The sequence below is a fragment of the Strix aluco genome, unplaced genomic scaffold, assembly GCF_031877795.1.
Source record: "Strix aluco isolate bStrAlu1 unplaced genomic scaffold, bStrAlu1.hap1 HAP1_SCAFFOLD_77, whole genome shotgun sequence".
In the NCBI taxonomy this organism is placed as follows: Eukaryota; Metazoa; Chordata; class Aves; order Strigiformes; family Strigidae; genus Strix; species Strix aluco.
Genome location: NW_027436553.1, coordinates 438,346 through 453,840, shown reverse-complemented (window position 1 = coordinate 453,840; position 15,495 = coordinate 438,346).

Genomic DNA, 15,495 nt, shown 5'->3' with positions numbered 1-15,495 from the left:
CTTTCTTTCGTTCTGAACAAGTGTTAGTGTTTTCTGCACAAAAGCGATTCTGCCAAGCAATGTGAACACTTCTGCTTCCCAGGCACAGAGAAGGTGCTAGCAAGGAATTCTCTGCCTGCCTTTCCCCAGTGCTCTGCAAGCTCTCCAGGACAACATAGAATCTGGGGCTCTGTGCTTTCTTTCGTTCTGAACAAGTGTTACTGTTTTCTGCACAAAAGCGATTCTGCGAAGCAATGTGAACAGGCACAGAGAAGGTGCTAGCAGGGAATTCTCTGCCTGCCTTTCCCCAGTGCTCTGCAAGCTCTCCAGGACAACATAAAATCTGGGGCTCTGTGCTTCCTTTCGTTCTGAACAAGTGTTAGTGTTTTCTATACAAAAGCGATTCTGCGAAAGCAATGTGAACACTTCTGCTTCCCAGGCACAGAGAAGGCGCTAGCAGGGAATTCTCTGCCTGCCTTTCCCCAGTGCTCTGCAAGCTCTCCAGGACAACATAGAATCTGGGGCTCTGTGCTTCCTTTCGTTCTGAACAAGTGTTACTGTTTTCTGCACAAAAGCGATTCTGCGAAGCAATGTGAACACTTCTGCTTCCCAGGCACAGAGAAGGTGCTAGCAAGGAATTCTCTGCCTGCCTTTCCCCAGTGCTCTGCAAGCTCTCCAGGACAACATAGAATCTGGGGCTCTGTGCTTTCTTTCGTTCTGAACAAGTGTTAGTGTTTTCTGCACAAAAGCGATTCTGCGAAGCAATGTGAACAGGCACAGAGAAGGTGCTAGCAGGGAATTCTCTGCCTGCCTTTCCCCAGTGCTCTGCAAGCTCTCCAGGACAACATAAAATCTGGGGCTCTGTGCTTTCTTTCCTTCTGAACAAGTGTTACTGTTTTCTGCACAAAAGCGATTCTGCGAAGCAATGTGAACACTTCTGCTTCCCAGGCACAGAGAAGGTGCTAGCAAGGAATTCTCTGCCTGCCTTTCCCCGGTGCTCTGCAAGCTCTCCAGGACAACATAAAATCTGGGGCTCTGTGCTTTCTTTCGTTCTGAACAAGTGTTACTGTTTTCTGCACAAAAGCGATTCTGCGAAGCAATGTGAACACTTCTGCTTCCCAGGCACAGAGAAGGTGCTAGCAAGGAATTCTCTGCCTGCCTTTCCCCAGTGCTGTGCAAGCTCTCCAGGGCAACATAGAATCCGGGGCTCTGTGCTTTCTTTCTTTCTGAACAAGTGTTACTCTTTTCTGCACAAAAGCGATTCTGCGAAGCAATGTGAACAGGCACAGAGAAGGTGCTAGCAGGGAATTCTCTGCCTGCCTTTCCCCAGTGCTCTGCAAGCTCTCCAAGACAACAGCAAATCTGGGGCTCTGTGCTTTCTTTCCTTCTGAACAAGTGTTAGTGTTTTCTGCACAAAAGCGATTCTGCGAAGCAATGTGAACACTTCTGCTTCCCAGGCACAGAGAAGGTGCTAGCAGGGAATTCTCTGCCTGCCTTTCCCCAGTGCTCTGCAAGCTCTCCAGGACAACATAGAATCTGGGGCTCTGTGCTTTCTTTCGTTCTGAACAAGTGTTAGTGTTTTCTGCACAAAAGCGATTCTGCGAAGCAATGTGAACAGGCACAGAGAAGGTGCTAGCAGGGAATTCTCTGCCTGCCTTTCCCCAGTGCTCTGCAAGCTCTCCAGGACAACATAAAATCTGGGGCTCTGTGCTTTCTTTCGTTCTGAACAAGTGTTAGTGTTTTCTGCACAAAAGCGATTCTGCCAAGCAATGTGAACACTTCTGCTTCCCAGGCACAGAGAAGGTGCTAGCAAGGAATTCTCTGCCTGCCTTTCCCCAGTGCTCTGCAAGCTCTCCAGGACAACATAGAATCTGGGGCTCTGTGCTTTCTTTCCTTCTGAACAAGTGTTACTGTTTTCTGCACAAAAGCGATTCTGCGAAGCAATGTGAACAGGCACAGAGAAGGTGCTAGCAGGGAATTCTCTGCCTGCCTTTCCCCAGTGCTCTGCAAGCTCTCCAGGACAACATAAAATCTGGGGCTCTGTGCTTCCTTTCGTTCTGAACAAGTGTTAGTGTTTTCTATACAAAAGCGATTCTGCGAAAGCAATGTGAACACTTCTGCTTCCCAGGCACAGAGAAGGCGCTAGCAGGGAATTCTCTGCCTGCCTTTCCCCAGTGCTCTGCAAGCTCTCCAGGACAACATAGAATCTGGGGCTCTGTGCTTCCTTTCGTTCTGAACAAGTGTTACTGTTTTCTGCACAAAAGCGATTCTGCGAAGCAATGTGAACACTTCTGCTTCCCAGGCACAGAGAAGGTGCTAGCAAGGAATTCTCTGCCTGCCTTTCCCCAGTGCTCTGCAAGCTCTCCAGGACAACATAGAATCTGGGGCTCTGTGCTTTCTTTCGTTCTGAACAAGTGTTACTGTTTTCTGCACAAAAGCGATTCTGCGAAGCAATGTGAACACTTCTGCTTCCCAGGCACAGAGAAGGTGCTAGCAAGGAATTCTCTGCCTGCCTTTCCCCAGTGCTCTGCAAGCTCTCCAGGACAACATAGAATCTGGGGCTCTGTGCTTTCTTTCGTTCTGAACAAGTGTTAGTGTTTTCTGCACAATAGCGATTCTGCGAAGCAATGTGAACACTTTTGCTTCCCAGGCACAGAGAAGGTGCTAGCAAGGAATTCTCTGCCTGCCTTTCCCCAGTGCTCTGCAAGCTCTCCAGGACAACAGCAAATCTGGGGCTCTGTGCTTTCTTTCCTTCTGAACAAGTGTTACTGTTTTCTGCACAATAGCGATTCTGCGAAGCAATGTGAACACTTCTGCTTCCCAGGCACAGAGAAGGTGCTAGCAAGGAATTCTCTGCCTGCCTTTCGCCAGTGCTCTGCAAGCTCTCCAGGACAACATAAAATCTGGGGCTCTGTGCTTTCTTTCGTTCTGAACAAGTGTTACTGTTTTCTGCACAAAAGCGCTACAGCGAAGCAATGTGAACACTTCTGCTTCCCAGGCATAGAGAAGGTGCTAGCAGGGAATTCTCTGCCTGCCTTTCCCCAGTGCTCTGCAAGCTCTCCAGGACAACATAAAATCTGGGGCTCTGTGCTTTCTTTCGTTCTGAACAAGTGTTACTGTTTTCTGCACAAAAGCGATTCTGCCAAGCAATGTGAACACTTCTGCTTCCCAGGCACAGAGAAGGTGCTAGCAAGGAATTCTCTGCCTGCCTTTCCCCAGTGCTCTGCAAGCTCTCCAGGACAACATAGAATCTGGGGCTCTGTGCTTTCTTTCGTTCTGAACAAGTGTTACTGTTTTCTGCACAAAAGCGATTCTGCGAAGCAATGTGAACAGGCACAGAAAAGGTGCTAGCAGGGAATTCTCTGCCTGCCTTTCCCCAGTGCTCTGCAAGCTCTCCAGGACAACATAAAATCTGGGGCTCTGTGCTTTCTTTCCTTCTGAACAAGTGTTACTGTTTTCTGCACAAAAGCGATTCTGCGAAGCAATGTGAACACTTCTGCTTCCCAGGCACAGAGAAGGTGCTAGCAAGGAATTCTCTGCCTGCCTTTCCCCAGTGCTCTGCAAGCTCTCCAGGACAACACAGAATCTGGGGCTCTGTGCTTTCTTTCGTTCTGAACAAGTGTTAGTGTTTTCTGCACAAAAGCGATTCTGCGAAGCAATGTGAACACTTCTGCTTCCCAGGCACAGAGAAGGTGCTAGCAAGGAATTCTCTGCCTGCCTTTCCCCAGTGCTCTGCAAGCTCTCCAGGACAACATAAAATCTGGGGCTCTGTGCTTTCTTTCGTTCTGAACAAGTGTTACTGTTTTCTGCACAAAAGCGATTCTGCGAAGCAATGTGAACACTTCTGCTTCCCAGGCACAGAGAAGGTGCTAGCAAGGAATTCTCTGCCTGCCTTTCCCCAGTGCTGTGCAAGCTCTCCAGGGCAACATAGAATCCGGGGCTCTGTGCTTTCTTTCGTTCTGAACAAGTGTTACTGTTTTCTGCACAAAAGCGATTCTGCGAAGCAATGTGAACAGGCACAGAGAAGGTGCTAGCAGGGAATTCTCTGCCTGCCTTTCCCCGGTGCTCTGCAAGCTCTCCAGGACAACATAAAATCTGGGGCTCATGCTTTCTTTCTTTCTGAACAAGTGTTACTGTTTTCTGCACAAAAGCGATTCTGCGAAGCAATGTGAACAGGCACAGAGAAGGTGCTAGCAGGGAATTCTCTGCCTGCCTTTCCCCAGTGCTCTGCAAGCTCTCCAAGACAACAGCAAATCTGGGGCTCTGTGCTTTCTTTCCTTCTGAACAAGTGTTACTGTTTTCTGCACAAAAGCGATTCTGCGAAGCAATGTGAACACTTCTGCTTCCCAGGCACAGAGAAGGTGCTAGCAGGGAATTCTCTGCCTGCCTTTCCCCAGTGCTCTGCAAGCTCTCCAGGACAACATAAAATCTGGGGCTCTGTGCTTTCTTTCGTTCTGAACAAGTGTTAGTGTTTTCTGCACAAAAGCGATTCTGCGAAGCAATGTGAACAGGCACAGAGAAGGTGCTAGCAGGGAATTCTCTGCCTGCCTTTCCCCAGTGCTCTGCAAGCTCTCCAGGACAACATAAAATCTGGGGCTCTGTGCTTTCTTTCGTTCTGAACAAGTGTTAGTGTTTTCTGCACAAAAGCGATTCTGCCAAGCAATGTGAACACTTCTGCTTCCCAGGCACAGAGAAGGTGCTAGCAAGGAATTCTCTGCCTGCCTTTCCCCAGTGCTCTGCAAGCTCTCCAGGACAACATAGAATCTGGGGCTCTGTGCTTTCTTTCGTTCTGAACAAGTGTTACTGTTTTCTGCACAAAAGCGATTCTGCGAAGCAATGTGAACAGGCACAGAGAAGGTGCTAGCAGGGAATTCTCTGCCTGCCTTTCCCCAGTGCTCTGCAAGCTCTCCAGGACAACATAAAATCTGGGGCTCTGTGCTTCCTTTCGTTCTGAACAAGTGTTAGTGTTTTCTATACAAAAGCGATTCTGCGAAAGCAATGTGAACACTTCTGCTTCCCAGGCACAGAGAAGGCGCTAGCAGGGAATTCTCTGCCTGCCTTTCCCCAGTGCTCTGCAAGCTCTCCAGGACAACATAGAATCTGGGGCTCTGTGCTTCCTTTCGTTCTGAACAAGTGTTACTGTTTTCTGCACAAAAGCGATTCTGCGAAGCAATGTGAACACTTCTGCTTCCCAGGCACAGAGAAGGTGCTAGCAAGGAATTCTCTGCCTGCCTTTCCCCAGTGCTCTGCAAGCTCTCCAGGACAACATAGAATCTGGGGCTCTGTGCTTTCTTTCGTTCTGAACAAGTGTTACTGTTTTCTGCACAAAAGCGATTCTGCGAAGCAATGTGAACAGGCACAGAGTAGGTGCTAGCAGGGAATTCTCTGCCTGCCTTTCCCCAGTGCTCTGCAAGCTCTCCAGGACAACATAAAATCTGGGGCTCTGTGCTTTCTTTCCTTCTGAACAAGTGTTACTGTTTTCTGCACAAAAGCGATTCTGCGAAGCAATGTGAACACTTCTGCTTCCCAGGCACAGAGAAGGTGCTAGCAGGGAATTCTCTGCCTGCCTTTCCCCAGTGCTCTGCAAGCTCTCCAGGACAACATAAAATCTGGGGCTCTGTGCTTTCTTTCCTTCTGAACAAGTGTTACTGTTTTCTGCACAAAAGCGATTCTGCGAAGCAATGTGAACACTTCTGCTTCCCAGGCACAGAGAAGGTGCTAGCAAGGAATTCTCTGCCTGCCTTTCCCCAGTGCTCTGCAAGCTCTCCAGGACAACATAAAATCTGGGGCTCTGTGCTTTCTTTCGTTCTGAACAAGTGTTACTGTTTTCTGCACAAAAGCGATTCTGCGAAGCAATGTGAACACTTCTGCTTCCCAGGCACAGAGAAGGTGCTAGCAAGGAATTCTCTGCCTGCCTTTCCCCAGTGCTGTGCAAGCTCTCCAGGGCAACATAGAATCCGGGGCTCTGTGCTTTCTTTCGTTCTGAACAAGTGTTACTGTTTTCTGCACAAAAGCGATTCTGCGAAGCAATGTGAACAGGCACAGAGAAGGTGCTAGCAGGGAATTCTCTGCCTGCCTTTCCCCGGTGCTCTGCAAGCTCTCCAGGACAACATAAAATCTGGGGCTCATGCTTTCTTTCTTTCTGAACAAGTGTTACTCTTTTCTGCACAAAAGCGATTCTGCGAAGCAATGTGAACAGGCACAGAGAAGGTGCTAGCAGGGAATTCTCTGCCTGCCTTTCCCCAGTGCTCTGCAAGCTCTCCAAGACAACAGCAAATCTGGGGCTCTGTGCTTCCTTTCGTTCTGAACAAGTGTTAGTGTTTTCTGCACAAAAGCGATTCTGCGAAGCAATGTGAACACTTCTGCTTCCCAGGCACAGAGAAGGTGCTAGCAGGGAATTCTCTGCCTGCCTTTCCCCAGTGCTCTGCAAGCTCTCCAGGACAACATAGAATCTGGGGCTCTGTGCTTTCTTTCGTTCTGAACAAGTGTTAGTGCTTTCTGCACAAAAGCGATTCTGCGAAGCAATGTGAACAGGCACAGAGAAGGTGCTAGCAGGGAATTCTCTGCCTGCCTTTCCCCAGTGCTCTGCAAGCTCTCCAGGACAACATAAAATCTGGGGCTCTGTGCTTTCTTTCGTTCTGAACAAGTGTTAGTGTTTTCTGCACAAAAGCGATTCTGCCAAGCAATGTGAACACTTCTGCTTCCCAGGCACAGAGAAGGTGCTAGCAAGGAATTCTCTGCCTGCCTTTCCCCAGTGCTCTGCAAGCTCTCCAGGACAACATAGAATCTGGGGCTCTGTGCTTTCTTTCCTTCTGAACAAGTGTTACTGTTTTCTGCACAAAAGCGATTCTGCGAAGCAATGTGAACAGGCACAGAGAAGGTGCTAGCAGGGAATTCTCTGCCTGCCTTTCCCCAGTGCTCTGCAAGCTCTCCAGGACAACATAAAATCTGGGGCTCTGTGCTTCCTTTCGTTCTGAACAAGTGTTAGTGTTTTCTGTACAAAAGCGATTCTGCGAAAGCAATGTGAACACTTCTGCTTCCCAGGCACAGAGAAGGCGCTAGCAGGGAATTCTCTGCCTGCCTTTCCCCAGTGCTCTGCAAGCTCTCCAGGACAACATAGAATCTGGGGCTCTGTGCTTTCTTTCCTTCTGAACAAGTGTTACTGTTTTCTGCACAAAAGCGATTCTGCGAAGCAATGTGAACACTTCTGCTTCCCAGGCACAGAGAAGGTGCTAGCAAGGAATTCTCTGCCTGCCTTTCCCCAGTGCTCTGCAAGCTCTCCAGGACAACATAGAATCTGGGGCTCTGTGCTTTCTTTCGTTCTGAACAAGTGTTACTGTTTTCTGCACAAAAGCGATTCTGCGAAGCAATGTGAACACTTCTGCTTCCCAGGCACAGAGAAGGTGCTAGCAAGGAATTCTCTGCCTGCCTTTCCCCAGTGCTCTGCAAGCTCTCCAGGACAACATAGAATCTGGGGCTCTGTGCTTTCTTTCGTTCTGAACAAGTGTTAGTGTTTTCTGCACAATAGCGATTCTGCGAAGCAATGTGAACACTTTTGCTTCCCAGGCACAGAGAAGGTGCTAGCAAGGAATTCTCTGCCTGCCTTTCCCCAGTGCTCTGCAAGCTCTCCAGGACAACAGCAAATCTGGGGCTCTGTGCTTTCTTTCCTTCTGAACAAGTGTTACTGTTTTCTGCACAATAGCGATTCTGCGAAGCAATGTGAACACTTCTGCTTCCCAGGCACAGAGAAGGTGCTAGCAAGGAATTCTCTGCCTGCCTTTCGCCAGTGCTCTGCAAGCTCTCCAGGACAACATAAAATCTGGGGCTCTGTGCTTTCTTTCGTTCTGAACAAGTATTACTGTTTTCTGCACAAAAGCGCTACAGCGAAGCAATGTGAACACTTCTGCTTCCCAGGCATAGAGAAGGTGCTAGCAGGGAATTCTCTGCCTGCCTTTCCCCAGTGCTCTGCAAGCTCTCCAGGACAACATAGAATCTGGGGCTCTGTGCTTTCTTTCGTTCTGAACAAGTGTTACTGTTTTCTGCACAAAAGCGATTCTGCCAAGCAATGTGAACACTTCTGCTTCCCAGGCACAGAGAAGGTGCTAGCAAGGAATTCTCTGCCTGCCTTTCCCCAGTGCTCTGCAAGCTCTCCAGGACAACATAGAATCTGGGGCTCTGTGCTTTCTTTCGTTCTGAACAAGTGTTACTGTTTTCTGCACAAAAGCGATTCTGCGAAGCAATGTGAACAGGCACAGAAAAGGTGCTAGCAGGGAATTCTCTGCCTGCCTTTCCCCAGTGCTCTGCAAGCTCTCCAGGACAACATAAAATCTGGGGCTCTGTGCTTTCTTTCCTTCTGAACAAGTGTTACTGTTTTCTGCACAAAAGCGATTCTGCGAAGCAATGTGAACACTTCTGCTTCCCAGGCACAGAGAAGGTGCTAGCAAGGAATTCTCTGCCTGCCTTTCCCCAGTGCTCTGCAAGCTCTCCAGGACAACAGCAAATCTGGGGCTCTGTGCTTTCTTTCGTTCTGAACAAGTGTTAGTGTTTTCTGCACAAAAGCGATTCTGCGAAGCAATGTGAACACTTCTGCTTCCCAGGCACAGAGAAGGTGCTAGCAAGGAATTCTCTGCCTGCCTTTCCCCAGTGCTGTGCAAGCTCTCCAGGGCAACATAGAATCCGGGGCTCTGTGCTTCCTTTCGTTCTGAAGAAGTGTTACTGTTTTCTGCACAAAAGCGATTCTGCGAAGCAATGTGAACAGGCACAGAGAAGGTGCTAGCAAGGAATTCTCTGCCTGCCTTTCCCCAGTGCTCTGCAAGCTCTCCAGGACAACATAAAATCTGGGGCTCTGTGCTTCCTTTCGTTCTGAACAATTGTTAGTGTTTTCTGTACAAAAGCGATTCTGCGAAAGCAATGTGAACACTTCTGCTTCCCAGGCACAGAGAAGGCGCTAGCAGGGAATTCTCTGCCTGCCTTTCCCCAGTGCTCTGCAAACTCTCCAGGACAACATAGAATCTGGGGCTCTGTGCTTTCTTTCGTTCTGAAGAAGTGTTACTGTTTTCTGCACAAAAGCGATTCTTGCGAAGCAATGTGGACACTTCTGCTTCCCAGGCACAGAGAAGGTGCTAGCAAGGAATTCTCTGCCTGCCTTTCCCCAGTGCTCTGCAAGCTCTCCAGGACAACATAGAATCTGGGGCTCTGTGCTTTCTTTCGTTCTGAACAAGTGTTAGTGTTTTCTGCACAAAAGCGATTCTGCGAAGCAATGTGAACAGGCACAGAGAAGGTGCTAGCAAGGAATTCTCTGCCTGCCTTTCCCCAGTGCTCTGCAAGCTCTCCAGGACAACATAAAATCTGGGGCTCTGTGCTTCCTTTCGTTCTGAACAAGTGTTAGTGTTTTCTATACAAAAGCGATTCTGCGAAGCAATGTGAACACTTCTGCTTCCCAGGCACAGAGAAGGTGCTAGCAAGGAATTGTCTGCCTGCCTTTCCCCAGTGCTCTGCAAGCTCTCCAGGACAACATAGAATCTGGGGCTCTGTGCTTTCTTTCGTTCTGAAGAAGTGTTACTGTTTTCTGCACAAAAGCGATTCTGCGAAGCAATGTGAACACTTCTGCTTCCCAGGCACAGAGAAGGTGCTAGCAGGGAATTCTCTGCCTGCCTTTCCCCAGTGCTCTGCAAGCTCTCCAGGACAACATCAAATCTGGGGCTCTGTGCTTTCTTTCCTTCTGAACAAGTGTTAGTGTTTTCTGCACAAAAGCGATTCTGCGAAGCAATGTGAACACTTCTGCTTCCCAGGCACAGAGAAGGTGCTAGCAAGGAATTCTCTGCCTGCCTTTCCCCAGTGCTCTGCAAGCTCTCCAGGACAACATAGAATCTGGGGCTCTGTGCTTTCTTTCGTTCTGAACAAGTGTTACTGTTTTCTGCACAAAAGCGATTCTGCGAAGCAATGTGTACAGGCACAGAGAAGGTGCTAGCAAGGAATTCTCTGCCTGCCTTTCCCCAGTGCTCTGCAAGCTCTCCAGGACAACATAAAATCTGGGGCTCTGTGCTTTCTTTCCTTCTGAACAAGTGTTACTGTTTTCTGCACAAAAGCGATTCTGCGAAGCAATGTGAACACTTCTGCTTCCCAGGCACAGAGAAGGTGCTAGCAAGGAATTCTCTGCCTGCCTTTCCCCAGTGCTCTGCAAGCTCTCCAGGACAACATCAAATCTGGGGCTCTGTGCTTTCTTTCCTTCTGAACAAGTGTTAGTGTTTTCTGCACAAAAGCGATTCTGCGAAGCAATGTGAACACTTCTGCTTCCCAGGCACAGAGAAGGTGCTAGCAAGGAATTCTCTGCCTGCCTTTCCCCAGTGCTGTGCAAGCTCTCCAGGACAACATAGATTTTGGGGCTCTGTGCTTTCTTTCCTTCTGAACAAGTGTTAGTGTTTTCTGCACAAAAGCGATTCTGCGAAGCAATGTGAACAGGCACAGAGAAGGTGCTAGCAAGGAATTCTCTGCCTGCCTTTCCCCAGTGCTCTGCAAGCTCTCCAGGACAACATAGAATCTGGGGCTCTGTGCTTTCTTTCCTTCTGAACAAGTGTTAGTGTTTTCTGCACAATAGCGATTCTGCGAAGCAATGTGAACACTTCTGCTTCCCAGGCACAGAGAAGGTGCTAGCAAGGAATTCTCTGCCTGCCTTTCCCCAGTGCTCTGCAAGCTGTCCAGGACAACATAAAATCTGGGGCTCTGTGCTTTCTTTCGTTCTGAACAAGTATTACTGTTTTCTGCACAAAAGCGATACAGCGAAGCAATGTGAACACTTCTGCTTCCCAGGCATAGAGAAGGTGCTAGCAGGGAATTCTCTGCCTGCCTTTCCCCAGTGCTCTGCAAGGTCTCCAGGACAACATAGAATCTGGGGCTCTGTGCTGTCTTTCGTTCTGAACAAGTGTTAGTGTTTTATGCACAAAAGCGATTCTTGCGAAGCAATGTGAACACTTCTGCTTCCCAGGCACAGAGAAGGTGCTAGCAAGGAATTCTCTGCCTGCCTTTCCCCAGTGCTCTGCAAGCTCTCCAGGACAACATAGAATCTGGGGCTCTGTGCTTTCTTTCGTTCTGAACAAGTATTACTGTTTTCTGCACAAAAGCGATTCTGCGAAGCAATGTGAACAGGCACAGAGAAGGTGCTAGCAGGGAATTCTCTGCCTGCCTTTCCCCAGTGCTCTGCAAGCTCTCCAGGACAACATAGAATCTGGGGCTCTGTGCTTTGTTTCGTTCTGAACAAGTGTTAACGTTTTCTGCACAAAAGCGATGCTGCCAAGCAATGTGAACACTTCTGCTTCCCAGGCACAGAGAAGGTGCTAGCAAGGAATTCTCTGCCTGCCTTTCCCCAGTGCTCTGCAAGCTCTCCAGGACAACATAGAATCTGGGGCTCTGTGCTTTCTGTCGTTCTGAACAAGTGTTACTGTTTTCTGCACAAAAGCGATTCTTGCGAAGCAATGTGAACAGGCACAGAGAAGGTGCTAGCAGGGAATTCTCTGCCTGCCTTTCCCCGGTACTCTGCAAGCTCTCCAGGACAACATAAAATCTGGGGCTCATGCTTTCTTTCTTTCTGAACAAGTGTTACTGTTTTCTGCACAAAAGCGATTCTGCGAAGCAATGTGAACAGGCACAGAGAAGGTGCTATCAGGGAATTCTCTGCCTGCCTTTCCCCAGTGCTCTGCAAGCTCTCCAGGACAACATAAAATCTGGGGCTCTGTGCTTTCTTTCCTTCTGAACAAGTGTTACTGTTTTCTGCACAAAAGCGATTCTGCGAATCAATGTGAACACTTCTGCTTCCCAGGCACAGAGAAGGTGCTAGCAAGGAAATCTCTGCCTGCCTTTCCCCAGTGCTCTGCAAGCTCTCCAGGACAACATAGATTTTGGGGCTCTGTGCTTTCTTTCCTTCTGAACAAGTGTTAGTGTTTTCTGCACAAAAGCGATTCTGCGAAGCAATGTGAACACTTCTGCTTCCCAGGCACAGAGAAGGTGCTAGCAGGGAATTCTCTGCCTGCCTTTCCCCAGTGCTCTGCAAGCTCTCCAGGACAACATAGAATCTGGGGCTCTGTGCTTTGTTTCGTTCTGAACAAGTGTTAGTGTTTTCTGCACAAAAGCGATGCTGCCAAGCAATGTGAACCCTGCTGCTTCCCAGGCACAGAGAAGGTGCTAGCAAGGAATTCTCTGCCTGCCTTTCCCCAGTGCTCTGCAAGCTCTCCAGGACAACATAGAATCTGAGGCTCTGTGCTTTCTTTCGTTCTGAACAAGTGTTACTGTTTTCTGCACAAAAGCGATTCTGCGAAGCAATGTGAACACTTCTGCTTCCCAGGCACAGAGAAGGTGCTAGCAAGGAATTCTCTGCCTGCCTTTCCCCAGTGCTGTGCAAGCTCTCCAGGGCAACATAGAATCCGGGGCTCTGTGCTTTCTTTCCTTCTGAACAATTGTTACTGTTTTCTGCACAAAAGCGATTCTGCGAAGCAATGTGAACAGGCACAGAGAAGGTGCTAGCAAGGAATTCTCTGCCTGCCTTTCCCCAGTGCTCTGCAAGCTCTCCAGGACAACATAGAATCTGGGGCTCTGTGCTTTCTTTCCTTCTGAACAAGTGTTACTGTTTTCTGCACAATAGCGATTCTGCGAAGCAATGTGAACACTTCTGCTTCCCAGGCACAGAGAAGGTGCTAGCAAGGAATTCTCTGCCTGCCTTTCCCCAGTGCTCTGCAAGCTCTCCAGGACAACATAGAATCTGGGGCTCTGTGCTTTCTTTCGTTCTGAACAAGTGTTACTGCTTTCTGCACAAAAGCGATACAGCGAAGCAATGTGAACACTTCTGCTTCCCAGGCATAGAGAAGGTGCTAGCAGGGAATTCTCTGCCTGCCTTTCCCCAGTGCTCTGCAAGCTCCCCAGGACAACATAAATTCTGGGGCTCTGTGCTGTCTTTCGTTCTGAACAAGTGTTAGTGTTTTATGCACAAAAGCGATTCTTGCGAAGCAATGTGAACACTTCTGCTTCCCAGGCACAGAGAAGGTGCTAGCAAGGAATTCTCTGCCTGCCTTTCCCCAGTGCTCTGCAAGCTCTCCAGGACAACATAGAATCTGGGGCTCTGTGCTTTCTTTCGTTCTGAACAAGTATTACTGTTTTCTGCACAAAAGCGATTCTGCGAAGCAATGTGAACAGGCACAGAGAAGGTGCTAGCAGGGAATTCTCTGCCTGCCTTTCCCCAGTGCTCTGCAAGCTCTCCAGGACAACATAGAATCTGGGGCTCTGTGCTTTGTTTCGTTCTGAACAAGTGTTAACGTTTTCTGCACAAAAGCGATGCTGCGAAGCAATGTGAACACTTCTGCTTCCCAGGCACAGAGAAGGTGCTAGCAAGGAATTCTCTGCCTGCCTTTCCCCAGTGCTCTGCAAGCTCTCCAGGACAACATAGAATCTGGGGCTCTGTGCTTTCTTTCGTTCTGAACAAGTGTTACTGTTTTCTGCACAAAAGCGATTCTTGCGAAGCAATGTGAACAGGCACAGAGAAGGTGCTAGCAGGGAATTCTCTGCCTGCCTTTCCCCGGTACTCTGCAAGCTCTCCAGGACAACATAGAATCTGGGGCTCTGTGCTTTCTTTCGTTCTGAACAAGTGTTACTGTTTTCTGCACAAAAGCGATTCTTGCGAAGCAATGTGAACAGGCACAGAGAAGGTGCTAGCAGGGAATTCTCTGCCTGCCTTTCCCCAGTGCTCTGCAAGCTCTCCAGGACAACATAAAATCTGGGGCTCTGTGCTTTCTTTCCTTCTGAACAAGTGTTACTGTTTTCTGCACAAAAGCGATTCTGCGAATCAATGTGAACACTTCTGCTTCCCAGGCACAGAGAAGGTGCTAGCAAGGAAATCTCTGCCTGCCTTTCCCCAGTGCTCTGCAAGCTCTCCAGGACAACATAGATTTTGGGGCTCTGTGCTTTCTTTCCTTCTGAACAAGTGTTAGTGTTTTCTGCACAAAAGCGATTCTGCGAAGCAATGTGAACACTTCTGCTTCCCAGGCACAGAGAAGGTGCTAGCAGGGAAATCTCTGCCTGCCTTTCCCCAGTGCTCTGCAAGCTCTCCAGGACAACATAGAATCTGGGGCTCTGTGCTTTGTTTCGTTCTGAACAAGTGTTAGTGTTTTCTGCACAAAAGCGATGCTGCCAAGCAATGTGAACACTTCTGCTTCCCAGGCACAGAGAAGGTGCTAGCAAGGAATTCTCTGCCTGCCTTTCCCCAGTGCTCTGCAAGCTCTCCAGGACAACATAGAATCTGAGGCTCTGTGCTTTCTTTCGTTCTGAACAAGTGTTACTGTTTTCTGCACAAAAGCGATTCTGCGAAGCAATGTGAACACTTCTGCTTCCCAGGCACAGAGAAGGTGCTAGCAAGGAATTCTCTGCCTGCCTTTCCCCAGTGCTGTGCAAGCTCTCCAGGGCAACATAGAATCCGGGGCTCTGTGCTTTCTTTCCTTCTGAACAAGTGTTACTGTTTTCTGCACAAAAGCGATTCTGCGAAGCAATGTGAACAGGCACAGAGAAGGTGCTAGCAGGGAATTCTCTGCCTGCCTTTCCCCAGTGCTCTGCAAGCTCTCCAAGACAACAGCAAATCTGGGGCTCTGTGCTTTCTTTCGTTCTGAACAAGTGTTAGTGTTTTCTGCACAAAAGCGATTCTGCGAAGCAATGTGAACACTTCTGCTTCCCAGGCACAGAGAAGGTGCTAGCAGGGAATTCTCTGCCTGCCTTTCCCCAGTGCTCTGCAAGCTCTCCAGGACAACATAAAATCTGGGGCTCTGTGCTTTCTTTCCTTCTGAACAAGTGTTACTGTTTTCTGCACAAAAGCGATTCTGCGAAGCAATGTGAACACTTCTGCTTCCCAGGCACAGAGAAGGTGCTAGCAAGGAATTCTCTGCCTGCCTTTCCCCAGTGCTCTGCAAGCTCTCCAGGACAACATAAAATCTGGGGCTCTGTGCTTTCTTTCGTTCTGAACAAGTGTTACTGTTTTCTGCACAAAAGCGATTCTGCGAAGCAATGTGAACACTTCTGCTTCCCAGGCACAGAGAAAGTGCTAGCAAGGAATTCTCTGCCTGCCTTTCCCCAGTGCTGTGCAAGCTCTCCAGGGCAACATAGACTCCGGGGCTCTGTGCTTTCTTTCCTTCTGAACAAGTGTTACTGTTTTCTGCACAAAAGCGATTCTGCGAAGCAATGTGAACAGGCACAGAGAAGGTGCTAGCAGGGAATTCTCTGCCTGCCTTTCCCCGGTGCTCTGCAAGCTCTCCAGGACAACATAAAATCTGGGGCTCATGCTTTCTTTCTTTCTGAACAAGTGTTACTGTTTTCTGCACAAAAGCGATTCTGCGAAGCAATGTGAACAGGCACAGAGAAGGTGCTAGCAGGGAATTCTCTGCCTGCCTTTCCCCAGTGCTCTGCAAGCTCTCCAAGACAACAGCAAATCTGGGGCTCTGTGCTTTCTTTCCTTCTGAACAAGTGTTACTGTTTTCTGCACAAAAG